The sequence below is a fragment of the Pelobates fuscus genome, chromosome 1 (genome assembly GCF_036172605.1).
Source record: "Pelobates fuscus isolate aPelFus1 chromosome 1, aPelFus1.pri, whole genome shotgun sequence".
Classification (NCBI taxonomy): domain Eukaryota; kingdom Metazoa; phylum Chordata; class Amphibia; order Anura; family Pelobatidae; genus Pelobates; species Pelobates fuscus.
Window position 1 is genome coordinate 106,478,109 of NC_086317.1, and position 9,221 is coordinate 106,487,329.

Sequence of the window (9,221 nt, forward strand, 5' to 3'; positions counted from 1 at the left end):
GAGGTGACGAAGGTAAGTATGAAATATCTCTGTCGGTATGTGCAGCCATACTGGAAGAAGAACCGGGAGCAGTGACAGCGACCTACGTGTTTTACGACGGCTCGCACTTACGACCAGCTCTGTCACGAGTGGTAAGTGCGAGCCGTCGTGGGAATTAGAGGAATTCCCTGATCTCCTGCGTTTGTCTATGTTCAGAGTCATTTCCCCGAACATAGACAAACGCAACAGAGCAGGGAATCCCTTAAATCTATGATTGGGGAAATTTTCCCGAGCATAGATTAGAGGGATTCCCTGCTCTTGTGCGTTCGTCTATGTTAATGGGAAATGTCCCTGGACACAGACATGCGCACCTTAAATCTATGTTTGGGGAAATTTGCCCGAACATAGATTAGAGTGATTCCTTGCTCTGGTGCGTTCGTCTATGTTCGGGGAAATTTCCCCTTACATAGACAAGCGCACCAGAGCAGGGAATCCCTTAACGCCTCACTTACCGACCAACTCGTTCTACAATCAGGTTGTAGGAACGGAACCCAGTCGGTAAGTGAGGAGTACCTGTATTTATATGATAACTTGAGGCATAGGCGTGCGCAGCCTATTGCATAAGGGTGTGCACCCTAAAGCACAAACACACACGCCGCATATATATATACATATATATACACACACACACACACACACTGCCATGCAAACTAGATACATTTCTCTTTCTTTGTTACTAAAAACACACTCTCTAAATCAAGGATATTCTTTCTCCAAATAGTTACAAAAATGAACGACTATATATTGGTAATCAGGGCTTGGCATTTGGAGTCCTATGCTACTAGCCACTGCAAGCCATGGCATGCCAGCCAGGGTTGAATTCTACACAGCATGACTAAATTTGCATTTGCTAATGTCTAGAGCCCTTTGGTAATGACAAATTGGCAATCAGGAACGACACTGCAAATTTAAAACTGAAACAAGCATGTTTGGGCTTTCCCGAAGTAAGATTCTGGCTCCTGGAAGCTCAGAAATCAGATTTTTAGCCATAATTCAACAGATTTGCAGTACAGTCCCAAACACATCTCCAAGTCTAGTTTATACCTTAGTTACTGAGCTATTCAGTGGCTAAAGAAGTCTTCATGTGTCTTTACTTTTAAAGGTTTGAGGTGAGTTTAGTCACTGCCACGATTCCCCAAAACGCCAAAAACAAACCCTATTTAAAATATAAATATCTACTGCACTTTTGCAAACTTGGGTTAAAATTCCATCTTCACTGCATGTTATTTAATACTCTCCTAAAGCCATATCCTTAGAATACGTTTAGACAGAATTCCTAAACCTATTTTCAACACACATGAAGGCCAGATTGAAAACAATTTCATGCCAGATAAAAATAACCGAGTATACATTTCAAGCGTTGGATTGTATCAAATGTGGCACAGCTTTCAACATTTTTAATGTACAGTTGACTTTATTGCTTCTTTTCTCTAAAAAACTTTCCAGTACTCAAAAGAACGTGTGATTCTTCTCAACCAAACCTTATCATTAGACAAGTGTCCTAGTCTTGCAAATACAATACGTGTGTAAGGAACTTTCACACCATAGCTGTGGTGGAATACAATATTCGTCCAAGGTTAAAGAAAGAAACCTTTATTGTTGCTGGCTATTAGAGCTTACCATTAAGCCTTCCCCTAATTCCTAAATCCAAACCCAAAAATCATATAGTGATCTACTGTATATAACTTAAATCTTCTACTTTAAACAAATAATGTATCATAATCTATTATCCTAAAGCTAATGCCAACAATAATTGAAAGCTGTATTGTTGATAACCCTAATCTTTATTCCTAAAACTAACCCAAAATGTATCTGAAAGCAACATCCTTAAAGTAACACATGAAGTTTTGTTTTGCTTTCATTAGTTTAACAGAGCTAACGGAAGTGGCAGGCGTGCTGCTTAGCCTCCCTCCTTCTGTAGTACAGCTCATCGAATAGCACTGGAAAGCTGTAGATGAGCACATAAGCACGGTCGTTGCTCCGGCACAGATGTTCTGAATGAGAAGCCTCTGATTGGTCAGTTCCTTGGCTTAGACTGAAATTCTGTGTCAGCGTTTTTATCATATACTCCAAAAGAAAACATGCAGATAAAACATATTTACATGTTTTCTTTGGGGTATATCTACAAATAGCTAAAAAAAAATAAAAAAAAAATAAGTGTTCCTTTAAGAATGAATTGGTCCAACATTATTGCAGTTCTTTTTAAAACACATCAGCAGGATTGGAAGGAATTTCATTAAATCTGTGCTGAATAAATATATCCAAAGGCAAAATTGAAAAGAAATTCACATAATTCATGCTAAATAATAGTATATGAGAGTAGAATTGAAAGGTGTATCATAAAATTCATGCCAGATATTTAAAGGTTTGGTGAGTATCAACTGTGACATAGCATTTAATATGATATGATATAATATAAGGTGATATTTTATGTAAGTTTGTTTTGCCTCACAAATTCATATACTAAGGAAGCTGGGGTGATAAAAAAAAAAACACCTCTATTGCAATTTCCTCTTCTTTGGTTAAAGGGACAAGCCAATTTTTTCTTTTTTTACTATTTAGAGCGGCACTGTCATGCCGAATCACGTTTTTTTTTTTAACCCCCCTCCCGCTTCCACTACATCCAATCGACCCCCTAGTCACCCCCAAATGCCCCTAAGCCCCCCACATTACCTATTTTTTATTCTTTATTTTCTGCCCGATCTTTATTCAGGGCGCCGCCATCTTTGTGTGGGTAGGTGAAGTCCCTGAGGGACACGTCATCTGCCTACACTAGATAGCACTGAGATTCCCGCACATGCCCAGTGAAACACCTGGACATGCGAACGGGAATTTCATCTATTCATTCATTCATCAGACAGACGAATGAATGAATAGAAACATCAGACAAACAAACTAACACTGAGTATCAGTGTTAGTTTGTTCGTTCAGTTTATTACAAGGAGGGAGCTACCGGCGTGCATCTCCCTCCTTGTAATATGTAACTATAGAAGTGGCAGGGAGCAGTGCTCCCCACCACTTCATAAGCCCCCCCAGGTCCCCCCTCACTCTATGGAGGTCAATATGACCCCCATAATAGCACAAGGGAGATTAAAATCTCCCCAATGCCCCTACTCGCTATACCGCGAGTAGGGGCATGTCCACTAAACAGTGAGCAGCCTGTGGCTGCTCACTGTAAAAAAAAATTGTAATAAGGGGGGGGGGGAACCTACTGTCCTCCCCCCTGGCCCCCACCCCTGCGCGGTGGGTGGGGGCCCTAATAAAACAATAAGGGGGGGGGACCTATTGTCCTCCCCCCTGGCCCCCACCCCTGTGCGGTGGGTGGGGGCCCTAAATGAACCCCCCCCATCAAGGTGACTAGGGGTCCCAAGCCCCTAGTCACCCCCCCCACCCAAAACATTCTATCCCCTACCTACCCCCCTCACCCTAAAAATAGTGAGGGGGGAATAAAATAACTAACCTGTAAAAAAAAAAAAATTAATCTTATCATTTGACGTCTTCTTTTTTCTAAATTCTTCTTTCTTCAGCCCCCCAAAAGGCCAAATAAAAATCCATCATACCCATCGCAAAAAAAAAAGAGCGCAAACAAAAATTAATCCATGTTCACCCATGGAGGGCACGCCGCGTACTGAGCTCCGCAGGGCGGGTCCAGGCTTATAAAGCCTTGCCCCGCCCTGCAATTAGGCTTAGAACACACTGATTGGTTGGTTTAAGCCAATCAGAGTGCTCTGTGTCATTTTACACAGCGTGGGAAAATTCAAAAGAACCTTCCCACGCTGTGTAAGATGACAGATCACTGTGATTGGATGGTTTTCAAGCCATCCAATCACAGTGCTCTGTGTCATTTTACAAGCGTGGGAAAATTCCAAAGAACTTTCCCACGCTTGTAAAATGACACAGAGCAGTGTGATTGGATGGATTTCAACCATCCAATCACAGTGCTCTGTGTCATTTTAGTAGATAGCTCCCTGATACCGTGGGAATTAGGGAGTTATCTACTAAGCGGCTGCAAGATGCAGCCGCGGCAATGAATAGGATCGGAGTTTCATTCATTAGAATGAAATTCCGATACGATCAAAGTACCGAATTGCATCCTAACACCAATGGAGAAACTCTTCTCATTCTGTTAGGATGCAATTCGGCAGTTTTGCCGGCGTTCTGTCTAAGTGACAGGACGTTCGGCAATACTGACAGGAAGCATTGTGGGAACAGGGAGGAAAGCTAGGGATCATGGGAAAATTGCTCTCACCAGCGGAAATGAAGCACACTTTGCTCCTCCGCTGGTCTGAGCTGGTCAAGTGGAGGAATACTCCATAAGACAAAGAGTCCCTACTTTGTCTTATGATTTTAAAGAAAACTAAAGAAGACAGGAAGAAAAGAAGAACAGATCCTGAGAGAGGGGGAGAAGAGGAAGAGATTGGGGAAAGGTAAGTTCGGCATAACAGTGCCGCTTTAATACAGGGGTGGGGGCAATCTTCGGCCCTCCAGATGTTATGGACTACATCTCCCTTGATACTTTGCTAGCATTATGGCCCTAATAGCATTATGGGAGATGTAGTCCAAAACATCTGGAGGGCCAAAGCTTTCCCACCCCTGATTTCATAGATATACCCCCAAGGAAAACTTGCATACGTTTTTGGAGGTTATTTGAAAATACAGTTTACAAAAGCTGGAGACCTGCTGTCTGCAGCCTATGCAAGCCCCCCTCCCCCAGAATCCTCCTCTTTCACAAGTGCAGACTTTCAATGTGTGGCAGGGAATATACCAGTCAGTGCCTTCTTATTGACAAGCCTCTGTGCTAGAGCCACTAGCGCGCACACAATCACAGCTTTCCTATTTTTCACAATCAGCTGTAGTACATCTCATTGAGAAGGGGTGAAGGCAGACACTCTCTAGCCCAGTGCACTGCTTCTTCTGTGTCGCTTCATTGAATGTGTTTTGGCAAGTTTAGCTCCTTAAAAGTGTTTCGGCAAAGGTATAGGAAAGTGCTGATTTCTGTGAAAACCATTGTATAAAGTGTCATAAATTGGACAGACTCCAGATGCTTCAAGCACTTCACAAAGCTGAGATATCCAAAATACTTTTGGGATCATCAATTGGACCTATGGTGCATGCATAGAAAATCAGTGTGGTCTGCCAATCGGATGTATCTCTTAGAGAAGCAATGAATAAAATGCTTCTCTGTGAGAAGCATTCACAGCTTCAACAGTATCTTGCTGTATGTAGTATTGACAAATATGAAGACATTCAAAAATTGTAGCTCTTTAACAAGGAAGTGTTTCTATTAGCAGTCTCTCTGATAGCCACTAGAGGGGTAAGACCAATTTAAACATTAGTATTTCGCTGAAGTGGCAATGTTTTACATATAAAAGAGACAGTTTTATGGACCAAAGTCACTTCAAGTTATGTGGTTTTGGTGCTAAGAGTGTCCCTTCAACTCTCTGATAGCTCCTATCAATAGAGAGGAAGAAATATTAGACAAACATTGTATATATACAATGTAGAACTTGCACAACATGTGTCCCAGTAACAATCCCTTATAAAAAGTCTTATGCAAACCCAATGAGCAGTTTTATGTGGTGACCAAGAAACAATAAACATTAATGTAAAAGCATTATGTCTTCATTACGTAAAGGTAGTAAGATGATACATTCTAAAATTCCATTTTCATATGTTTTAAACAGCAGAACAGCAAAACAAGCACCCGAAATACAGCAATAAAATAAAATCAATATATTGACGATACCATGTATTAAGTGCTATTTTATATATATATATATATATATATATATATATATATATATATTATATATATATATATATATATAAAAAAAAGAAAAAATACCTTGCACTCCAACTCACATCTATATGGACCCGGTGCTTGATTGCACAAAATAGATACAAGCAAAGAAAAATCAGCACTCCCAGGATTTATCCAAAATGAAATGTTATTTCTTTATTCCAGTAGTCAACGTTTCAGTTCCTCTGGGGAACTTTCATCAGGACAGAATACTGTATTCTGTCCTGATGAAAGTTCCCCAGAGGAACTGAAACGTTGACTACTGGAATAAAGAAATAACATTTCATTTTGGATAAATCCTGGGAGTGCTGATTTTTCTTTGCTTGTATATATATATATATATAGCCATTAAGACATGAAGACCTCCACATGTTGGTGATATGATTTTGATAATAATCAATCCTTGGGTCCCAGGTTTCGTGGAATTAAGGGCAAACCACAGTTTTGTCCACTAAAGAACACTCCAAGTACCATAACATCTCTCATCCTGCTGTAGTGGTTATGGTGCCATGGCTGCCCTGGCCCACTCCCAAAATAATTTGTTTAACCAATTTAGAATGGTTGTACAACCTACCCCTAGCACCACCTCCATTCTCCTGCAGCTTCTAATTCCTATTTATAAAGCGCAAAAAAAATAAAGACTGAAAACAAAATACTTATTTTATTACCTTTTTAAACAAGCCGAATGTGATAATTCCTGGAATGCATGCCGAATGTCCAATATTGTATATACATTTTATGTATCTTGATATATGCTATTGTTCCTGACTTGAATTAGCAGAGACTTTTTTTTTTTTTTAAATTGTGAAAAGAAACAATTCTGAAACATCAAGAAAACACTTGGAAGAAGGCCAACTCAGCATATGTTCTTCAGCCCAGGAAACAGAGAGCATACTGCGGATACATCCAACATTTGTATTCCTACAGACAAAGAGAAAAAGAAGAAAACATAATTATTTACAACCATAATATAAAAATTATAAAGCGCCATATGGCCAAAGTTACAAGGACACTGTCCTGGCTTTCTCTTTGGGAATGGTGTCAGACTGTAATGTCTATTAAGGCCCCTGGGTTCCTAACAATCTGATTGTGACCTCAATCAAAATATTCTGATATTTATTTATATACTGATATATTTTCTAGATATTACTTCTATGTTGATACTTTAAAATTCTGAAAAAAATTGATTTTAAAAGTTTAACTAAAAATATGAGATCATTTGAAAAGCCTATCCAAAAATAATAAATCGAGGACAATATTGGAAGCTTATCTGTGTTACCTCTTTGAGTGAGCATTTGTATTGAATCAGTCACTTGGAATCTGAGTTGTGCTATAGTGTGCTTAAAGGTACACGCCAAGCTCAATGTAGTGGTTATGGTGCCAGGAATGCCCTGGTGCCTGTCCCCTCTGTAAATAGTCAGCTGACATTCTCAGTCAACTAGCCAAGTGTCAGGAGAGCTGATATAAGTTATTTCTGAGGCTAGTGGAGGCGAAGATGGTAGTGGACAATATTAATGGTAGTGGAGACAAGAAGCAACATCCACAGGGCCTCAGATAAGAAATCAAACCATTAAAAACAGTTTCACTTTCTACAAAGGACTTCAAAGCAACATGTAGTGGTCATGGTGCTTGGAATGTTCTTTTAACTTGAGCAGGCAATGAGTAGATTATGGTTTCTCCAGTTTTTTTATTTAAGTATGTCAGATTTATGTTTAGAGATGTGCTCTATTATTTTGAATAGATTGTCCTACACAGGCCCGGACTGGCCATCGGGCACACCGGGCAAATGCCCGGTGGGCCGCGATGGCCGTGGGGCCGAGGCCGGCAGGGGAGATCACAGGATCTCCCCTGCCAGCCCCAGCAGGGCCAGCGCGCTACCCGAGCGCCGGCCCTGCTCTGAGCCTCCATGGGCCGGTGGGGAGATCAAAGATCTCCCTCACCGGCCCAGAGACACTGACAGGCGGCCGCCGGCTGTGGAGTGTGAGGGAGGCAGCAGAGAGGACCGGCGGAGCTCAATCCAGCAGCTCCGCCGGGTCCTCTCGCGAGGTCTGAGCGTTGCCGTGGTAACCGCGGCAACGCTCAGATCTCGCGAGAGTGAACTCTAGCCGGCAGGTTAGAGTTCACTCTCACCACTGGACCACCAGGGAAGGAAGCTGCAGAAAGGATCCGCCCCAGGCAGAACGGCTCCCCCCTCCCATGCTAAAGGTAAGAAGGGAGGGGGGGATATAACTTTTTTTTCTTTTTTTTAATTATTAATAATATATTTAAATAAAAAAAAAATAATAATTATTAATATATTTAAATTAAAATATTTAAATTAAAAAAATCACACCAACAGCCCCCTCACACGCACAGCCCCCCCAGACACACACAGCCCCCCCCAGACACACACAGCCCCCCCCCAGACACACACAGCCCCCCCCAGACACACACAGCACCCAAACACATACAGCACCCCCAGACACACACAGCCCCCCAGACACACACAGCACCCAAACACATACAGCACCCCCAGACACACACAGCACCCAGACATACACAGCACCCCCAGACACACACAGCCCCCCCAGACACACACAGCCCCCCCAGACACACACAGCACCCCCAAACACACACAGCACCCAAACACACACAGCACCCAAACACATACAGCACCCCCAGACACACACAGCCCCCCCAGACACATACAGCACCCCCAGACACACACAGCACCCCCAGACACACACAGCCCCCCCAGACACACACAGCACCCCCAGACACACACAGCACCCAAACACTCACAGCGCACGCAGACACACAGCGCACGCAGACACACAGCACCCTCACACACTCAGCACACATCACCTTCAGACACACACAGGACCCTCAGTCACAGACAGGACCCTCACTCACAGACAGCACCCTCACTCACAGACAGCACCCTCACTCACAGACAGCACCCTCAGACAGACAGCACCCTCAGACAGACAGCACCCTCAGACAGACAGCACCCTCAGACAGACCGCACCCTCGCTCACACACATACACATATATAAAATAACCCTCAGTGAGTTAACAGACAAAGAAAATTAGAAACCTAGAATGTGACGGCAGATAAAAACACCCTCACACACAGCACCCCTCTTAAATACACACACACTGCGCCCCTCACACATATAATACGTCCAAATATATATATATATATATATATATATATACACACACACACTACAGCACCCCTCACACTGCACCACCACACACATTACGCTCCAGATACACGCTAGATCCCTTACCCTATATGCACTCTTAATCCTCTATATATACACACACACACACACACAATCTCCTATACACACTCTGGGTCCTTTACACACTAGATCTCCTACACACCCTCTCTACAACC